Source organism: Prionailurus bengalensis, chromosome B2 (genome assembly GCF_016509475.1).
Source record: "Prionailurus bengalensis isolate Pbe53 chromosome B2, Fcat_Pben_1.1_paternal_pri, whole genome shotgun sequence".
Lineage (NCBI taxonomy): Eukaryota > Metazoa > Chordata > Mammalia > Carnivora > Felidae > Prionailurus > Prionailurus bengalensis.
This window is the reverse complement of record NC_057349.1, coordinates 94,215,463-94,237,691: the sequence shown is the minus strand read 5'-3', so window position 1 is coordinate 94,237,691 and position 22,229 is coordinate 94,215,463. Positions and strand designations below refer to the sequence as shown.

The window sequence follows — 22,229 nt, the reverse complement described above, 5'->3', positions numbered from 1 at the left end:
AGTTCCAAGTGGGGGTCGACCCTGCAAAACCCTGAGATCATGACCTAGGCTGAAACCTAGACTCTGAGCTTAATGGACTGAGCCACCCAGGCGCCCCTAGAATTTACTCTTGAATGCAAAGACCTTGTTGTAGTGGTGACTCTGATGCTGATAAACCATTGAGACCTCAGGCATGGCATCAAGCCTCTGAGCCTCAGTTTCCCTCCTTGAAGGTCAGCCTGATGCTGTCAAAGGTCATTAATGAAGAAACTAGGTTATTAACAACATGGTCATTTTAACTAATTATGCAAAATTAAAAATTTTAAAAATCTGGGTTAAAGGAATAATAATTGATTATATAAGCCATTACAGTCTTGTTCATTTTCAGGAAAAAAAATATGGAAGTTCTACTAACTCCTAAATACTAAACTCTGAATTTCTAGAACTCTCAAATACTAAACTCAAACTTCTAGAATTCAAATGGGAAGAGAAGGAATTGCTTCATGAACCAGAACTTCTCCTGCAGATTTTAGGAGGTGAAACAACAACAACAACAACAACAACAACAACAGCAACAACAACAACAACAAATCTAGAAAGGCATGATGTTCACAGATGGCAGGTGCTTTATAATCAGGCTGAAATTAGTCCACTGTGAGGATTTTGCTACTCTGCCTCTGTACCTTACCTCATTGTTTTTTAAGTTTCTCCCAGGTCTCTTCCCTATGTTGGAACCCTACAGAGCATACAAAAGCACTCAGTATTCATGGTGGCCATAACTGAATTGTTCTGGTTTTCACCTGTGGTATTTTAGATATAGTTCCAAAGATCTGTGAATGAATGGCATCTGCTTCTTTTCCAGTGATTGAAAAGACTGGTTTTTCTTCATTCACGTAAGCATTGATTCATGCCATTGTTGGGGTGGGATAGAGCAGGGAGTAAGTTCTCTAATTTGAGGAGCTTGTCTTCTTCTCACAGGATGGGGGTAGGAGAAAACAGATGGAGTCAATATGTGCAGATGTAGGTTTTTGATTCATTTAGAGTCCTTGCATAATAAACCTTTTATTCTGAATATTGAGCACAGCGATGTGAGAGTAATGTACTTTTGGGGGTCAAAAGTTCCTACAAATATTTCCAGATGTCAATTAGACCTAAGAGTTTTGACTTAGACTGAACAGTCTGTCTGTCTTTCAAGTCAGGCCAGTCCACACTCTCCCTAGGCCTGGTCCTTGTCACTTTTCCTAAGCCAGTTCAGTAATTTTATCTTCTATATCAGTGCTTTCCATGCCTGGCTGTGCCTCAGAATCATGTAAGAAATCACTTAAAGTACTAGTTAAAAATACACATGTGTATAAATAATACATATATATAGTATATATATTTTACATGTTATATATATAAATTAAAAAAAGATACATTTCTTCTCTTAGATATACTCTAAGTTACTAGGAATGAGGGAATGAAGGTCTTGGGGTTTGTGTCATTCATAAAGTGCTCCAGGTGATTCTAACTAAGCCAGTTGGCACCATTTTTCAAATCAGATTTTAGGAACTATTACCAGATTCGTCTTTCTAATGCAAAGATTTCTTCAGTGGTCTCTTATGAATGCTCAGAACTTTACAGTATAAAGTATAAGGTATTTGAGAAGTCTTCCCACCTTTCCAACCCCATCTTTGATTGCTTCATTACTGGTACTTTATGCTTCAGTTAGACCTGCTTACTGACGTCTCCTCGGATGCCATCAACACGCCTGCGTGCATGTCTTCCTTGTGTCTTTCCACAGGTGCTCAAGGTCTTCTTCCCTTTTCTCCAGGTCTTCACTTTTTTCAAAGCCCAGCTCTAGTACCATCTGGGACATGAGAACCTCCCTTTTTGGACTCTCTTAGTCTTGATCATTTGGGTCACTCATTTGTCATGTGTAGTCCTTCGTGAGCACAAAGTCTAGTTCAGTTCTTGGAAAGGTTTCTAAGTGCCTGGGTACACATGCCATGCCATTTATAGCATTTCATTAATGATAAACAAGTAAAAAACATTTGCCAACCTTTTTAGAAACTAGTGTTTGTATTTTGGATTTGAAAAGACATTGTGTAAATAACAGTGAAGGCATGCATCGTACCTGTCTTAATCACTAAAATCGTGCTCAGTGTCTGGCATATAAATTATTTGTTGAACAAAGTTAGGAAAAAGCCCATGTTGTCTCAAGACCTTTGGTGTTGCTTTTTGTTAATTGTTCTGTGCCTGCTATAATGAGGGTTTGAAGCGTTGGTTTTCACTCTTGTGTTCTCATTATTTCTTTTTTAGCACACAGTGGGAGTTTAAGCTGCCCACTTGACACCATGCCTAGTTCCTGTCCCAGAACGAAGCAGTTTATCATGACTTCAGAAGGCAAGCAGAGTAACCTGAATTACCACGTTATTAAAGTAATGTATAAACCTAGAGGCTACTCCACAGCAAACATTCCAGCAGCTCAAAAAACTCACTGTGCTCCATAAAACTGATCTTGTTGGCTCTCTGGGCTTGTTTATTATTACGGACTTTAGGGCAACTTTGAGAATCTGACCATGGTTCACTAGAGAAATTTCTGTTTTATATTCTTTCCGAGCACACGAACTTAAATTCTTCTGATTTTAATTTTGTTCATGCCTCATAATATATTCTCTCTTCAGTGGATATCATCTTTCTGATAACTGTCAGAAATAGCCCTTGTTATATCTGAAAGTAGATATTTCATTGACTGTCATAGTAAATCTTCAGGAAAAAAGGTACTTGGAGAAGCAGTAGCCTATATGTTTCTGAATTTAGAAAGCATCTTTTGCTGTCAACCCTGTGTTGTAAATATTCTTTGGTAACACAAATGCCTGTGTGAATGGCAGCCAGACTTTGCTTATTTGGTGTAGATATTTATTACAAGCTGAAAAATGGTTCCTTGACATATTTTACTAAACTACACAAGGAATACAGTATGATTCTAAATGGACTCTTGATATTTAGGCTCTTTTACCCAGAGCTGAAAGCGTAACCCTGGATATTTTCATTGGCACCAAATTTTGGCTTTGTTCATTTATTCAGAAGTTATTTATTGAGCATCTTTTCTAGGTCAGATACCACTGGAGGACCTGGGGTACAAAGATGAACAAGATAGGTACATCTTTGTCCCATGGAAGTCACAGCTTATTCAGATAGACATTAAGCAGAGGATTATATTAGTAATGAATTCATTACTGTTGTGATGGTGGTATAAAGTAAAAATCTAGTGTACAATGAGAGAATATAATGAGAGCCCCCAATGTCATTTGAGGTGGTGAGTTGGGGTGAGGGGTAGGAGTGGGATTCAGAAAAGGCTTCCCAGAATGGGTCTTATTTAATATAAGGACTGAAAAAATAAATGGAATTAGCAGGGCAGTGAGAACAGTTGCCAGTGCCACAAATAGAAGAATGATGAATGCTAATAGAAATGACACACTTCTGATAAAATCTCAATTATGCTTATCTAATCCTATTTTATAATTGTTCTGTCACTGATACTGGGTAAGAAGGACTGTATGATCTGTAAAACCTGGTTAAAATAACTATATTAGAAAGGACTGGACTGCTTTTAAGGAAACTTTGAAGGTCAGGAGATGAGGCAGAGATTGTAATGTTCACAAGAAGATGCCCACCATACACATCACATGAGGGTTCTAACTTATTCTAGTAATTGTTTACACTAAACAGAAAAAAATTTTTCTTTGATATATTTCTTGACATATGGGGATTATAACATATTTTAGTATTATCAGTCAAGTTGTACCTGATATGTTACCTAGCTCTAAGATCATGCTTAACATTTTTGGTATTTAATAAGGTAACTATTGCATTGTCCATATGTCCAAAATAAGAAAGAAATAAAGACATCAGGAAGGAAAATGAGACAGAGACAGAAAGGAAATAAAAGCAAGATAATTAAATTTAACACAAGTTATGTTGTGAAAAATGTGTTTAAAATCAAGTAACATCATTTTTCATTTTTGTTCAGAAATTTAAATGATCATTAAGAACTGGAATTATTCTATATTCACCAGAACAATAAACATGTTGACTGGAAAATACTGTAAATTTTCTATATCCCTCAATTTGGAGCCACTGGTATTTTAGGTGAATCTAAAATGCAGTTCTTAAGGGAAATTTACTTGTGTTTCCTCCCAATTATGGACGCAGTGCCAGGTTTAAGGGCTTAGAGAGAGAAAAAGGAACAAGCATTGCAGTTGCCATCAGACGTGGGCTGGGACTGCAGTCATCTGAGCTAGCCACTTGATGTATGCTATTGAATTTAATTCTAATAGCAACTTCTTTTTACATGTGGGAAAACTCAGGCTCAGAGAGCTTAACTAATTTGCTGAAGTATTTGAACCAGGATTCAGATGTAATACAGAGCCCATTTTATTTCTTGTAAATTAGAGAAAAAATGTTTTTTCCCCTCTAGAGAAAGAATGCCTGATTTTCCTTATTATTCTGGATTAGCGGCTGTCTATAAAATACTGAGAGGTCTCATAAAGGTAAACTTACATCTGGTGTGTGGTTCAAAGAGAATTTTCTTAACTAGATGGTAAAATGTTCCTTACAAGAGATGAGTGTAGAAACAGAACTTGGATTGCTAATGACTTTCTTGTTCATATTTACTTTAGAGTCTTACTTTTTTTCATTACAAATGTAAAGATGTTGACTCTAGAAAAGTAGAAATATAAAAGGGCATAAAGAAAAAAAATCAGAACATGCTGCAACTCAAAGACAACCATTTCATTAACATCAGCATTTTCTGCTAACATTTTCTGCATATTCTTATGAATATATGTTCCCAGTGATATAGTCATACTAAATATAAAATTTTGTCATTTTCACTTGACACTCTAATATAATTTTTATCCCTTGCTAAAAACTACTTGTAAAAGTAATTTTAATAGATGCATATTATTCCATTGTGTAACTTAGAAACAAGCCAAGTGAAATATTCACTGTATACAGCAATTATTATGACTCATGGTTGGAACTATTAAGGTAAATATAAAGTTAAAATGAAATCTTTTCTTTTGGTGAAAACTTTTTAAAAAAATAACGAACTTGCTTTAGATTAAGGCATTTGCCAAATGGGATAAATTCATAGTAAACCTGGTAGGTCAGTGTTTCTTTCATCTAGACCTTTGGAGAAAATTTTAATCTAGTTCTTTAAACTTAACTGTAATTTGGGACAGGACATTGCTCATCTTTCCTGCATATAAAGGCTTTTTATTCTTTCACATTTTGGTTGGATAAAGCAAAGAATTTAGCAATTATAGAAAATAACATGTGTATCCTTTTTCTTGACTTTTAATCAGTATTTTATCCCAGAAAACCTGAAACATGAGGAACCACTTTGTATATAGTTCTGCTTATTGACCGATTTTTGTTTGTTTGTTTTTGTTTGTTTTTACCTGGCTACTGAGTCAAGAGCATAGATTCCAGAATTAGACTGAGGTCACATTCTGATTCTCTACTTAAGCACTGCGTGGATTTAAGCAAATGACTCAACCTCCAACCTCATTTTTCTCACTTAGGGTGTGGGTGTAATAAACATTGCCTAGCTCAGGGGACTCCTGTCAGGATTAAATGAATCCATACACATAAAGCATTTACAGTGTTGCTGGTACACTGCAAGTTCTCAATAAATATCAGCTATTTTTTTGTGATTATGCCCTTATCTTTCATTTGGTAGCAAAGATTTGGTTAACACACCATTTTCAGCTTAAAGCCTAATCTGTTCTGTAATGCCTTTAAGGGCACAGAATCTGCATGCCTCAGGAAGGCTACCTGTTCTTTTAGTTTATTACCTTGGTCAGATGTCTATTTGTAGAGGTTTATTTCTGAGATTACTCTTTGGTTTAGTTGCTATTTTGATTATCGATAATATAATTTGGGACTTTGGAACTCACTGAATGGTGTAAGACGTCCCTCAAGAAAATGGAGCTGCCAGTGTAGCTATCACCAGCAGAACTCTGCCTGCCCCAATCTCTGCTTGAAGGGAAAGAGGAAAGCAGGAACTGAGGATAATGGTTATGCTAGTCTGGTTAGAATAAAGGACATGTTGTAGGGACGATGGGATACGAGTTGGCAAATGGAGGTTGGCATTAGATTGTAGAGGGCCTTGAGTGCCTGGGTAAAGCCATTGGATTCTGTTCTTTGGTTTATGGAGAGTGATAGGATGGAGGAAGGACGTTTTTCCAGAGACGCTGGAGTAGGAGTCACCTGTCTCCTAATTCTTATGTTCTAAAATTCATTTCCTTCTCAGAGAATGTAGGAGGGCATTGTGTTCACATCCCCACTAGTGTCCAAGTAGTCTAGTCACTGAGGAAGGTATTTTTTGTGAAGGTAGTTTTCCTACAGTCCTGAAGTCACTATATGCAGATGGCTACCACTGTTGTGCCTGTAGTGTTGGCCCTGGGCCCCAGAGTTTTTTTGTGACATTTCTGTTCCTTGGAAGCTCAAAAAAAATAAGACTGGATTGTTTTAGAAGCAAGATTTGCGGGTTATTATTGTTTAATCTCTTTGCTGTAATAAAATTTTACTCCTATGAATAGTTATTTGCTAGGTTATACTACGTACACATGCAAAACAGATGCTGTGTATTTTCTGAGTGATCAGAATCCTTGAGAGTTGTGCCCAGCAGTAAGTGGTGCCTTAGTCTAAAAGGTTAATTCTTTTATCAGCTAAAGAAGTTCTCAAGCATCTTCCAGAACATAATTGTCTATGTAACAAAGTTGCTGGATAATGAGGGGAAACATTTCCATTAATAATATAGCACAGGAACTACAAGGCAATTGCAATGAGGTTAAAGGGTAAGAACAAAATGCCAGAAGGAAGTTGTTAATCGAAAGGCTATCTAATTTTTATTGTGTTTTGCAACAAATTCTGTGGAGATTTTATGTACCACCCCAGACAGAAATTAATTATATCCAGCTCTGGGTTTCTACAATTTATTCATGCCCCTCATTTTTGCACTTCCATGTCGTGTTGTAATTAGTTTATATCTGTCTTTCCCACTAGACTGCTGATACTTGACACTGGGGATAGGCCACTTATCTTCTGGTATCCTGCACCTGACATAGGCATGCCACATAGTATGTGTTCAATAAATACTGAATTTTTGTTGAGTGAGAATCTGTTTATAAAAGTCAGTATTAAGTAATAGATGATTGCCACAATCAGTGGCAGCTTAAAAGAGAACCAATTTCATTACAGAGCCAGGCTTAGTAACAGTATTCCACAGGGACGTGTCAGTAATGACAGGGGCTGAACCTGACACTTGATCTATTCCCTGTGACGAAGAATGAGACCTACCAGATAAATGTGCACAGGTTGTATTATGCAGTGTTTTTGGGCAAAAAGTAACAAAGACGGGCAAAAAGTAACAAAGTAACGAAGAAGTACAAAAGGTAACAAAGTAACAAAGGAGTAACAAAGAAGTACAAAAAGTAACAAAGTAACAAAGAAGATTGATGGATACTGTTTTGATTGATCACCGACATAGACCTCAGAGTGGATCTTAGGTGACTCGGGGCTGATTTCCTTTGCCAGGTAGCAAAGAGGCAGCAGCGGGAGCAGAAAGTAGCTGTAGCCCTGCCCCATATGTGAAGTTACTATGGTCCCCAGAGCTCCTGGGTGATGCTCTCTGCTCTGGCTGGGCGAGGGTCGGTCTGGGGAGCCTGGGGGGAAAACTCTCCGGGTGAAAGTGCTTGCCTCAGCTCACTCCTGTCATTCTGACCCAGACCACCCTTAGGTCATGTCCCACTCTAGGGTGTGATAATACATGTCTGTCTCTAGCTATGCCCTGGGTTTAGGTATAGAAGACCTGTGCCAAGCAATGATAGGCCAAGGAAAGGGAACTATTTTACTACACTCTAACAGACCAAAAACTAAATTCACTCAGTTTTTTTCCATTTGATTTCTTCTCCACCACCAGCTCTAATACCAGCCACCATAGCCTCCTAACTGGTCTCCCAGGCCTACACTAAAATATTCTGTATCCAGGTCCTATCAGTCAGGAAGATCTTAAGGTGAAAATCTGATTATGTCGCCACCAACATCCCTTGACTTCTAGTGCTTAAATTCTTACAAAGTTTCCTATTATCCTAGGATGAAATCTCCAGTGCTCACCCTGACCTACAGTCCCTGAATGGTGTGGCACTGGCATGTTTCCAGCCTCGGCTCCTATCATGCCTCCTCTTCCTCCAGTCTCCAGTCACTTCCTCTGGTACAACATACTCCCTCACCACAAGGACTTTGCATATATGGCTCCTTTTCCATGGGTCAATCTGCCCAGTCCTCTTTACCTACTTAGTTTTTTATGCTTCAGCTCTCAGTTCAAATGCCTCTTCGCCAAGGGAACAGTCTCTGTTTAATTATGTTTTCATAAAACCTTTCCTTTTTTCAAAGCACATATCTCAGTTGGTAAGTACACGTTTATCTATGTGGTAATTGGATTAATGTTTATCTCCCCATCAGATTCTAAATTTCATAGTGCAGGGATTATACTGTTTTAGTATCCTCAGTGACTAGCACAGTGACAGATGCATAGTCGTTGCTCAATAAATATATCATTACTAAATGAAAAAAAGGAAAATTATCACCATAACTAATACTTGCTGCCTTCTGGACACTCTTCTGGAAGTTATTTATAACTCATTCAATCCTCACAATGCCAAATTAGGCATATTCACTATTATTATGCCCATTTTACAGATGAGGAAACTGAGGCACAGATAAAGAACTCAAGGTTACACAGCAACTGGCAGCACGAATATTTGTACCCAGTTTCCATGCTCTGTAACTGTCTGCCATACTGCCTCTTGGGGTGAGGAGCTTTATTATTTCATACAAACCTTAAACTAAGTATAACCATCTCCATTGAACAGATAAGTAAACTGAAGGTAAGTGAGTTAAAATAACTTACTCAAGGTCATGACCTTGTTAAGTGGCAAAGCCAAAGTTTTAATACAGGTCCCCTAAAAATCATGCAGTTTCCTTTGTAACAGTCCTTCTCTGGGTGTGTTATAACACTTTGAAGTGAGAAATTCTGATCTAGAGAAAATAGCTAGAAAATCACCAATTATGATGACACCAAAATATGACTCATGATTTAATGAGCACTTGCCATGTGTGAGGTGCTGTGTGATGTTCTTTATGGAGATTGCTGCATTGAATCCTGACAAGGATGCTGTTAGTTGGAGAAGCACCCCAATACTTTCAGGGGTTTGGTAAAATTGGACTGTGTGAGAGTCCAGGGAGCAAGTATTCCCCCAAAGAATCAGAACATAAAAAGCGAGAATGGTTTGCAATTTGTGTGGCTGGATGCTGATGGCTGGATTCATTCTTGAAGCTCACCTGAGGTTACAGAGAATGAAATTCCAGTAAGGGATATTTAAGCGGAAGAAAGAGCTTATGATTTATGTCTTGTACTCTTTGCATTTAAACAGTGCAGACACTGATCAGGATAGAAACCATGCAGGGAAGCCCTGGTCTGAAATGTCATTTCACTGTAGTCTCTTTAGTGTTATGCAGTGTGGTTGCAAGATATGCTGAAATGGAAATTTAGTGCTACCATATCCTGAGATGTATTTACATGGTGTTTTTATAGTCTGTGCATGTACTTTCTGTTTTTTACTAAATAAGCTCTATATTCATCGTTGTTGACTGAGGCGAAGACTGACATACTGACATTGAAAAGATGAAGCAAGATTGTATCTCAGAGTAAAACATGCAGCCTAGAAAATGGAAACTCAGAAGTAAATGCCGATATCTGAATAAAGAAGCAATTTTCAGGGTTTACTTTACATGGTTCTTAAGGAGCCAATCACATTTATATCTGTGTATGTTATTTCTCACTACAAAACTAGTAATTGCTTGTTTAATACTTTCAGATAAGGGTGAGGTTTTGCTGACAACTACATTCTTTTAGAAAGCCGGAAATAATGAAAACAAAGCAAATGTAACAAATTATTGGCTGCATTAATTACAACACCTTTTTCCCCCAAAGGAAGGTTCTGGTTGTTGCAATCCTAGTATCAAAGGAGTGATTTGTTTAGAACTGTCATTTACATTACTTGCTTCCAAATTACGGGCTAAAGATATATCAGGACATGAATGGAAATCTCTCTTTCTGACTAATGCACATTCATGTTCCATATGTGATATGAAACATACCCATTGTCCCACAGATTCTTTTCCTCCATTAACCTCTTCCTTTTGCTTCAGATTTACCTACAAAGAAATGAAATGGAGCTGCATTGTATAACCAAATGGTGGAAATTTCTTTTTCTTCTTCTACAGAAGTGAAAGATTTTTTTCCCAGACAGAAAGATTTGCTGCCACCTGTATCCTTGGGTTTTACCTAGCTGATAAAGAGCCCATGGATTATACAAGCATAACTGTATTTCCATTATCTCCCTCTGACAAATTACAGCCTGCCAATACAACTGCCATAGTAGAGAGCAGGCATTTGGTTTTAAATTGTCTTCTTTTCCTGAAATCCTTAAAACAAGGCCATGATTCTTCATAGTTAGTTGAAATAGAAAATGCTCAGGCTCGATACACGCAAGGAAATTGCAACCTCCTTCTCCCACTCCCCCTCTCCGATCTCCTTTCATTTATGGAGACCCTTTACTGCATTGCAGTCCTGCAAAGCTCTCAGGGAGCCAGAACCACGGGCTGGATGTGGGACTGCATGCCAAGCACCACCGCCTCTCTTATAGCCAAACCACAGAGCCTCGCTTGAGGTCGTCTTTTACATTGTATTCCGATTTTATAGAGCTGCTTTCAGTAAAGAGAAGACAGACACATTGCTGAGATGTGTGCAGCATGATAGTTTTATAAGAAGAAAAGAAAACCCCAAAGGTTATACAGTTACCTGCCAGTCTCATCCAGTGCTGCAATTTTTGGAAGAGGTGGTGGGAAAAAGAAAAGTTCTCCCTTTAGTATGTGACAGTAGATATAGGAAACTGTTTTGGCCCGATTAGTTTTGTTATTTTCCTTGAAAAAAAAAATGAAAAGGAGAGAATGTATGCACTGCCCTGCTTTTTTCTCTCTAAACTTTTTAATGTAATTATGAAATAGTATCATATTTTGAAATAATTTTATTTGGTCTCTTTTGAAAAAGTACATTTGTAAGAGATTCTTCTGTTTTTCTGGGGCCTCTTGGACTATGAGGTGGAATATTTCCCTCTTTGGGCCCTAGAAGAAAGACATGCCTACTATTACACTAATTTTTTTTAATGTTTTTAAAATTTATTTTGGAAGAGAGAGAGGGAGGGAGAGAGAGAGAGAGAATGGGAGAGAAAACGCACGCAGAATCTGATGTGGGGCCCTATCTCACAAATTGTGAGATCATGACTTGAGCCAAAGTCAAGAGTTGGACACTTAACTGACTGAGCCATCTGGGCACCCCTACCCGCACACCTGTTGAAGGCTATTTAAGGAGGAAAGTCTTTATCCTGAGGACGTTTTCTTGGGAATGGCCTCTGTTGGACCTCTGTTGTCTAGGCAGTGCAGCAAACTCCTCTTGTGTGGTTAGGGTGTGTGATCCCCATTGGGTTCACCCCAGTGAAGACTACCCACAGAAGGGTTAATTGCCTAGGTAGTGGCATTTTAAGTGAGTGCCCTTACTCTCTGAACTTCAATTTCCTGGTCTGAATAATTGAAACAATAAATCCTCCCCGTCTTCTCCCCCCATAGGGCTGTGAAAATTAAATGGGAAGGCATGTGAAATACTTTGTAACATAGAATGTGAAATACATTGTAACATAGAATGATCTCTCCATATTGAGGCTGTTTTTGGCTTCCTCATCATTTTTATTTAAGGATATGGATGTTCCTCTCCTTACTTGCCCCATCTCCCTAAATGTATTTGAGTCTCCTACCTAGCCTGGAAAACGTCCTTCTCAAATTCTTCTTCCTAGCCATTATTAGAAGGGTAAATCAAATACTTGGTTTCTTGTCTGCCTTTCTGCTAAGTGTCAACTCCAGGAGAAAGGTGCTATGTCGTTTGGCTCATCAGTGTTTCCCTGTGGTCCAGTGCCAAGCCTGGGTGCATTCAGCAAGTATTTGCTGAAGAACAATGAGTGCTTAGAAGGTTCCTGAGTCCACTGTTTGGACCTCTTTTGTTCTTCTGCTTGCTCCTTACTCTAGGGACTGCTCTCCCCAGGGAATGTGATGTGGAGATACTTTGGGCAAGTGTGAGTTTTAGTCTGAAATAGTCTAATGATTTTACATTTTATTAAAATATCCTCCATTTCCATTATACTTTGATTTTCTTAGCACCTATAATCCTTTTTAGGAAAGAAGGCCAAATGCCCTTACTAAATATTTTGACTTAAAAAAATGCTTCAAGGAATTAAAGAATAAGTGTTTTTATACATGTTCATTGAAACCAGACCTCTAGCAAAAACATTTGCTTATTTCATTGCTGACCTCTCATTTGAAGCTAGTTCAAGTGAAGTAGAGATTGTTTTTAGAAGCTTACAATTAACCTCAAGTCATGAAAGTGAGAAGAAAATGATAAGAACATTTATCTTATTTCAGTGTATACTCAGAACTTCTGGAGACCTGTGTAATGGGCTATAAATGTAGTACATTTCTAATTTAATGGATTTAAAAAATAATTATCTTTACTAATATTAAATTATTTATGGTGAAATCTTAATAAGATATATAACTTTTATGAACTGTGACATTAATGTTTTGAAAGTTGTTCCTTATTCTTTCACTGATTCAGTGCCTGATACTGCAGAGGGTTTGTGACTTTTATATTTGAGTATCTGAAACTAAGATAATAGGCAGTGCTTTTTGCTGCCTCTTTGGAGGACTACAGAGTGAAAATAAAATATTTCCTTAACGGTTTTGGAAGATGAGATATAAAGGCTAATATATATGTTTTGTATCTGTATAAATGTTTATGTGCACATACATATGTAAATATGTATGCAAATATCATTTTAGAACTTTCAACAGTCTTTTTTCTTTTGAATTATGAAATATTTATACAAAATAACATCTGTAACATATATTCAATGTGATTAAGCATACTAGTAAACAGGCAGTTCTTAACATGGATAAATCTCAAATGTCCTGTTTGAAAACAAATACTTCATTATTCTCCTTTGAGCCCAGTGGCAACTGCTACTTCATTTTAAATGTAAAACATAGTCAAATGAATGAGGTTTAGTTTGGAGCACCCAGAAACAAGGCTTGGTAGAGTAGCATTTTGCATTGGAAGGTGAGTGGTGGGTCAGCCTAACCTCCTGCCCTCCTGGGCCCCTCCAGGCACAGAGTGAACACCATTATCAGAGTGGTCACTTAGTCTGGTGACCAGGAAGGATTATGAAGACCTGGAAAGTTTCTTTAACTCAGGTTTAAGACAATAAAGGTATTGAGAATGAATGAACCCATGTTGTGGAATGTGAGTTGCACTTTATTATTATATTATTTATTATATACATTATTTTGTGTACTACTATACTATTGGTTTAAGTACAATTATATTAAACAAAAATATCAGATGGTGTATCAAGGGCCTCAGCTATTTATTTGTGGACCTTACTGACTAGGAGTTGATGACCTGTAATTTTGTATCTCTGATCACCGTGGAACTAGTTTTCTGCTGTGGTCTGGTTCCCATTTCTCCTGTTTGTTAGTTGTTCAGGCTTTCCATATCCTCTTTTCTCCATGCTATTCTGCCTTGTCCCATTCATTCATGCTGGAATCCAAACCTTCCTGGTAACGGAATGCTTTTTATTCCTTGCAGATTTAAGTAAAGATTTGATCTCTTTTGCCTCCATCATCTATAGATTCCATGGGTTGCTTTCTCTGATATACTGTAAAATATTTATGTCCACTATTATTTGATGACAACTTTTCTATTTTCTCGGCTATGCATTTTATCCATTTCCATCTGAGTAATTTTCTTGGTTAGGTCTGTGAAGAGGAAGGTTATGAGTTCCTTTGGCTTTTTGCTAGGAACAATAATTTCCATGTTGCGTTTGAGCTGACAATGGGGTTCTTCATTGGGCAGTTATGTAGACGCCGTTACACTTTGGTGTAATGGGATTTCACTACTTATTAAGGGATTACATAATGTGTCTTACCAGTCACAAAGTCTTCAACATTCTCATGACTCAAGATAGATATTAGTTCTATATGTAATATTTCCATGTAAATAATGAACATGGACAAGTAAACTCATTATTCTGCTTTGTTCATGAATATGATTTTTCATAATATCTGCTTTTTAAAATGCTTTACTCATTTGGGAGAATCTTAGTCGAGAAGGAACTGCTTCCTCTACTTTTCTGTGACTGAAAATAGTGTTGATTTACAGAGACTTTGAAAGGCTGTGGCCTGAGTGAGAATACAAATATATTGTGCTCATGTTGGTCATAACCCTGTTGCCTTAGTGTGGTCTCTAGATCTATAAAATAGGCTTCATGTCAGAAGTCAATTAGGAACACATGTTGTCTTTTAATTGCATGTTAATGAATAGGCTCCAAATAAAATGTTAGAAGTTTTTCTTCTCCAAATGTGTATCATGTTGAATTTCAAAATATGATTTTCTTAAAAAAAACCTTATTCTTAAATAATTTAAAATTTACAGAAGACTTACAAAGACAGTATAGAGAGTTTTTGTATATCCTTCACCCTGCTTCCCCTAATGCTAACATCTTATATAACCATGGTACATTTATTAAAGTAAGAAACTCACATTGGTGTAATACTATTAAACTACAGACTTTATTTGGATTTCACAAGTTTTTCCTCCTGTGAAGGACGTATTTTTAAATCACTTTATTTTTAGAGCATTATTTTATGGAGAATTATTTTAATAAAAGGGCTTAATGAAGTTATGCCTTTAAGGGATTGGGAAGTCTAATGTAGATATATTTTTGGGAACTTCTCTAGAAAGTTAATGAAGGATTTTAAATAATTTTGTAAGGTGAAAACATTAAAACATTAAGTATTTTAATTTCGATTTACAGAATCATTTTAACCAGTATGTTTATTATTCTATATAATGAATATAGTATCATTTATATGAATACTTCTTTCAAATGAATACAGTTTTGCTTTTCCTAAGGGTCAGAAGTGTGGATATAAGGAAACTTCTACAATCATATCTTTTTTTCATCCTGTAGTTTTTAAAGTCATTGACTCTCTCATAGGCTTCCCCTGTAACCATGATGAATTTTACATATTATGGAAAATACTGCCAATTTTGATGAAGGCTAGAATAATTTTTACTTTTAAATTTTGTAAAATGTTTATTTCTTATTTTTGAGGGAGGGAGAGAGAGACAGAGTGCAAGTGGGGGAGGGGAAGAGAGAGAGGGAGACACAGAATCTGAAACAGGCTCCAGGCTCTGAGCTGTCAGCACAGAGCCTGATGCGGGGCTCAAACCCATGAACTGTGAGATCATGACCTGAGCCAAAGTTGGACGCTTAACTGACTGAGCCACCCAGGTGCCCCAATTTTGTTTTCTTCATGAAAAGATGTTACATCAACCTTTCTTTTTTTTTTCATTTTATTTGATAGCTTAGCAAATTAATACATTTAAAAAAAACCATTGTCTTTGTCCCACTTTGCTCTTTTGTGCTCCTTGTGCTTAGTGCAGGATACTAAGCATTGTTGACTTTTCAAACATTTGTTTTCATTAATACCTGAGCACTAGTGTAAATGTAAGGGACACAGATTAAAAAGTGAATGCCTGGGTGATGGTGGCATTGATGTTACCACAGTGGTGACTTGGCTTTCTTCACAAGAAAAAACAACTGAGAATAATTCAAGAACAAGATACCACTGAGAGCATCCCTTAATACATGGGTGAAGCTAAAACATCCCCTGTACCACAGAGATCAAGAGAGACTGTGGTAGAATGGTACGAGAGCTGACTGCATTGCCCCTCTCCCAGGCCAGTGCAGCACCACACCAACAGGTCTCCATTGAGCCGCCAGTCCTTCAGCGGGAAAAGAGAACACAGTGGGGACCACTGGCTCCCCCCAGCATTGCTCTGTGGGAGCCCCTACTCTGATCTCATACCACAAAGACTGAAGAGGCATCTGTGTTGCTCAACCAATGGGAATCTGAATGTGATGGGTAAATGAGGAGGGGCTTGCAAAAATCAGCATATGGATCTTGGCAGGTCGGGTTCATACATATGATGCCCAAGTAGTAATCCCAGCCAGTGGTTTTGATGTCTGACTAGGGAGGCAGATTGGGTTGCCCTCTGACTAGGGAACTAAGTAGGGTACAGATCTGTGTGATGTGGAACCTCAAATGAATTTTGACGTCCCTAGAGCCCTGTTTACTCACACCCAGGCATTGAGCTAAGTTACATCCCCACCTGCTGTGGAGTGTCTTCTGGCCCTATCAGACCAAAAGGGCTGGAGACAACTCCTGGAAGGTGTGTGGACCAGCAGCACTTGAGCTGAGAGGTGGGTGGGCACAGTCAAGTGGTCCTGCTTGGTCAGGGAACTTGGGGTGCAGGTTGGTATAAGTTAAGTCAACAAACAAAGAGCTTTACCTTTGTTTGGCTGCTCTTTGTTAGGGATGCTTCTCCCACTGTGCCAGGTAGGAAATTTAATTTGTATTCAGCAGTGGGCTTAGAATATATCCTTTAGACTCTCTGACCAAGGAACCTAGCCAGAGTACATGGGAAGCTCTGTAGCCCATCCAACAGTCCTATGTACAGTGGCACCTAAATAGAGAGCACAGCCATGGCTTTTCTTCCCTGTCTGAGGAGCAAAACTGATGGCTTCACTAGATCAGGAAATTCATTGTACACTCTGGACTAATTCAGGTACATAAACAATAAGCTGTATAGGTCCTGGGTCCCATCCTGCTGCCCTATGAGGACAGGGAAGCTAATTCATAGTACCACCTATTACTGAATTTATCTATTACCCAACTATCTCATGAACCTGACCACAGAATCCAGGAAACTATGGAGTCCATCTTCAGCTCACTTGGGTAGGAATCAAGCCAGAAGCCCTATCCAACTTTTACCAGCCAGTGGCACATCCCCCATCCTTGTCCTCAGAGTTTGAACAGTTGCCTTGCCCCAAAATAGATCATGGTAATAGGCTCCACCTGCCCAAAGACATAACCCAGAAACCCAAACTGAACTTATTGGTGAAGAGCTGCCACTGCTAAAGCAAACCTGTGAAGTCTGGAAGAAGATCCTGATTGCTAAATTACTCAAGATGAGGAATCAAGGATCATAAAAAATCAGGTAAAGACACCACCAAGGGAACTAATAAAGCTCCAATAACTGACCCTAAAGAAATGGAGATCTATGAACTGTCAGACAAAGAATTCAGAATAATCCTCATAAGCAAGTTTAGTTAATTACAAGAAAACACAGACGGGCAACTAAATGAAATTAGGAAAATAATGCATGAACAAAATGAGAAATTTGACAAGGAAATGGTAACCATAAAAACCTCAGAAATCCTATAGTTGAAAAATACAGTAACTGAAGAGTTCAGTGAAGTTTCAAAAGTAGACTAGGCCATGTAGAAGAAAGAATCAGTGACTTTGAGGATAGAGCATTTGAAATTACCCAGAGGAGCAGGGAGAAAAAAGAATGAAAAAGAGTGAATGGGATTATGGGAACTATGGAACACAATGAAAAGAAACAGTATTCACATTGTGGGAATTCCGGAAGCAGAAGAGAAAGAGAAAGGAACAGAAATATATTTAATGCAACAATGGCTGAAAATGTTCTACACCTGGGGAGAGAAATGGATATCCAGATCCATGAGGTCCAAAAGACCCCAAATAAATTGAACCCAAATAGGGCTACACTGAGACACATTATAGTTAAATTGTCAAAAGTCAAAAACCAAGAAAGAATTTAAGAGCAGCAGGAGAAAAGAAGTTACATAGAAGGGAGCCCCCATAAGATAACTGACAGATTTCTCAAAAGAAACCTTTCAGGCCAGGGGAAAATGAGATGACATATTCAAAATATTGAAAGCAAATAACTGTCAGTCAAGAATTCTATACCCAGAGAAGTTGTCCTTCAGAAACAAAGGACAGCTTTTGTTTGTGTAAGACACAAACTCTTACCATTGAGTATGATGTTAGCAATGAGCTTGTCATTTGTGTCCTGCACAAACAAAAGCTGGGGGAGTTCATTACCACCAGGCCTGCCTTACAAGAGATGCTAAAGGGAGTTCTTTGAGTGGAAGTAAAAGAATACTAGTTAACATCATAAAAACATGAAAAGATAGTGTAAGTCTCACTGGTAATGGTAAATATATAGTCATAATTAGATTCTGAAATATGGTAATAGTGGTGCGTAATTCATTTACAATGCTAACTTTAAAGATAAAAAATGAATGTATTAAAAACTATACGATAGTCTGTTATTGGGGCGCCTGGGTGGTTCAGTCAGTTAAGCGTCCGACTTTGGCTTAGGTCATGATCTCACGGTCCGTGAGTTCGAACCCTGCATCGGGCTCTGTGCTGACCACTCAGAGCCTGGAGCCTGTTTCAGATTCTGTGTCTCCCTCTCTCTCTGACCCTCCCCCGTTCATGCTCTGTCTCTCTCTGTCTCAAAAATAAATAAACGTTAAAAAAAACCTATATAATCGTCTGTTATTAATTACATAGTATAAAAAGCATATAAGTTGTAACAGCAATAATGTAAGGTGTGAGAGGAGGAGAAATTAAAGTGTAGGGTTTATGAATGCTATTGAAGTTAAGTCGCTATCAGTTTTATTTATTATTATTTATTTTGTATGCAAACTTTTTATTGAACTATTATTTAAAATATCACTTTTCAAAGAGGTCACAAAAATTATAGCACTCAAATATTTTAGGTAAAACTCTTCAAGGGTAAGCTATTTTTTTTTTTTTTCAGTCAGCTTGTCCAAAGTTTAGCAGTGGAGGACACTGCTACAGAGACTTGCAGTTGGTTCAGACTCAGTTTCTGCTCATGCTATGTAGAGTATCCACGAGGTTTTTATTGTACTCTGCAATCTGCTTGGTCACATTTTTCATAATTGACTGGTAATCACTCTTTTGACTCTTGGTTGCTATGAATTTTTTCATCCAAAATTATTTTGCTCATGGTGTTGCCACTTCCTGTCTAAATTTGTAAGCTTAGAATGTGTCTCATTTTCTTGCAATTGTGTCTTTAGCATCTCATAGTTTACATTTAGCTTCTGTTATTTTCTTAAAGGCATTTCTACGGGTTGTTAATACTGTTCTCTCGTGATGTAATTTCTTTTTCTTTTCTTCACCTGATGATTTTAAAGCTGGAAAATCATTATATGTTTTCAAATCAGCTGTCATTTGCTTAATTTTGCTTTTCAGAGAATACTGTTCCTCAGTCATCTTACTTTGCAGAAGCTCCATTTTCTGTAGATCCAACTGTAGACATTGGCTATCTGAGGTCAAATTTCTAGTTGTAGTTTGTGATTTCTGCATTTCAGTAGATTTAAAGTTGAGATCATCCTACATCATCTTCAGCTCTTGGTTTGTGATAGAGGATATCTGTTTTATACAATTTATATTTATACTACTGTGCTCCAAAAGTGTAACAATGTTGGCTTCTATCTGTGCCTTCTGTTCCAGTTCTTGATTCTTAGTTTCCTCAAAAGTCTCAATGAAAGTGTCCGTATTTTCCTCTCCCTGTTTTAGTTCCTTATACTTCTGACTCATTTCACCATGGTGTTCTTCTAAATCCATGTCTAGTTGTCTAATTTCTTCATTAAATTGCTTTATTTTTTCTTTTATGTCTATTAGCTGTTGCTCCTTGCTGCCTATTTCCTGATTATCTTCTTTAACTTGCTTGAGCAATCTCTCTCTTTCTTTCATTGGAGATCCCATGCTTTTGTCTTCAGCAATCATTTGGTCTTGATGGGACTCCAACTCATAAAGTTTTTTGTGCAGCAGTACAGCCTCCTATTTAACCTGGGAGTGTGCTATTTCAGCATCCAAGCTCTCTTTTTTTTATGTTCAGTGTATCTAGCTGTTTCTGAAGTGTATCTAATTCCTGCAACAGTTTCTCATTTGTGGTTTTCATTTCTATGTACCTGACTTGTTTTTCAGGAGATGTGTTTCTGATAATGTCATCTGCTGCTTGCTTTTCCTATTCAACTTCTTCTACCCTTCTAGTTTGTTTTTCCTTCGCTTGTCTTTCAGTAAATATGATATCCATATGTTGTGTGGATAGCTCATTTTGAGCTTTAAGCATGTTGTAATCATTCATTACTTCTTCCATTTCAGCATTGGTACTAAGTTTATCTATCAGCTTATTGTAGTTTGCTAGTTGTCTTTGAACTCTTTGATTTCAACAGCTAAAGTCTCAGCTCTCTTCTCATATGACAAATACACTGAATTCTCTTGATTGTACATTTCTATATCTTTCTGAAGTTTATTAACTTCTATTGTAAGTTCATTTATTTTACTTTGAAGAAATCCAAGATAATAAGATTTGTCTAAAATTTGCCTCTGGGAACCTTTCATTCCAGTTTTCATTCCACTCAAACCTAGTTGTGTTACAGGACAATCATCAACTTTGATTTGAGAAGACAGAATTCCTCCTGTCCCTATGGGACCACCACCAGAGCCTGGTCTTGCTGTTCCAGGTGACATTCCAGTTGCCACTCGAATATTACCTGATGGGGGGTCATATTCCAGAAGGAGGTCTTCCAGTCAACCCCGTTCCACCTTGTGAAACAGGGCAAGCTGCTGAAGGTTTGTAATTCCTGGCCATTGTTTGTTTACTTTAACCACTCCCCTGGTGCAGCAGGAGGAAGGTTGTAGCAGGGGTACTCAAAGTTGTTTCCAGGTTTCTATCAGTTTTAAAATAGGGTGTTATAAGTTTAAGATATGTAAGCTTTATGGTAACCACAAGGGGAAGTTCTATAGTAATTACACAAAGGAACACCATAAAGAAGTCAAACAAACTGATATCAAAAGACATTAAAACACAAAAAAGACAATAGGATAAGAAACAAGGAACAGTGGATCTACAAAACAACTAGAAAAGAATTAACAAAATTACAATAGTAAGTCCTTACCTATCAATAATTACTTTAAGTGTCCCAGATTAAACTCTCCAATTAAAAGACATATAAAGGCTGAATGGATAAGAAAAAAACAAGATCCAAATATGCTGCCCACAAGGAGCTCCCTTTAGCCTTAAAGACACACACTGACTGAGAGTGAAGAGATGGAAAAAGACATTTCAAGGAAATGGTCACCAAAACAAGGAGGATAGCTGTATTCATCTCAGACAAAATAGAGTTTAAACTAAAAGTGGTAAAAAGAGACAAAGAAGGTCATTGTATAATGATAAAGGGGTCAACACATCAAGAAAGTATGACAATTTGTGCACCTAACATGAAAGCACCTAAATATAGAGAGCGAAACCTAGCATATCTGAAAGGAGAAATAAAAAGTAATACAGTAATAGTTGGGAGCTTTAATACTCCACTCTCAACAATCAGTAGATCATCCAGACAGAGAATCAATAAAGAAATGATGGATTTGAGAATGCTATAGACCAAAGTGACCTTACTGACATATATAGAACATTCTGTCCAACAACAACAAAATACGCTATTTTTCTCAAGTGCAAATGGAACATTTTCTAGGAAAGGCCACATGTTGGGTGACAAGTTTCAGCAAATTCAAGAAGATTGAATTCATATCAAATGTTTTCTCTGAGCACAATGGCATGGAACTAGAAATCAGTAACAAGAGGAAAACTGGAAATTTTATGAACACATGGAAATAACCAATGGATCAAAGAAGAAATTAAAGGGGAAATTAAAAGTTTCTTGAGACAAAAAAAGAAACACAACATAACATACCAGAACTTGTGGGGTGCAGCAAAAGCAGTTCTAAGAGGGAAATTTATAGTAGGAAATGCCTGTATTAAGAAGCAAGAAAGATTCCAAATAAACAACCTAACTCCATACCTTTAAGAAGTAGAAAAAGAAGAACAAACTGCGTCTAAAGTCAGCAGAAGAAAGGAAATAATAAAAATTAGAGCAGAAATAGAGAACAGGAAAACAATAGAAAAGATTAACCAAACTGTGTTGGTTTTTGAGTTGATAGACAAAATTAACAAAACCTTAGCCAGAAGGAAAAAAGAGAGGATCAAATCAATACAATTATAAATGGAAAAGGAGACATTACAACTGATAGAAGAAACTGATGTTACAACCTAGAAGAAATGG

At 37.4% G+C, this 22,229-nt stretch overlaps 1 pseudogene; it reads right to left on the bottom strand.

Moving 5' to 3' along the window:
• Positions 1–18,960: 18,960 nt before the first annotated feature.
• Positions 18,961–20,758, bottom strand: LOC122489003 (annotated as a pseudogene).
• Between the last annotated feature and the right edge of the window lie 1,471 nt (positions 20,759–22,229).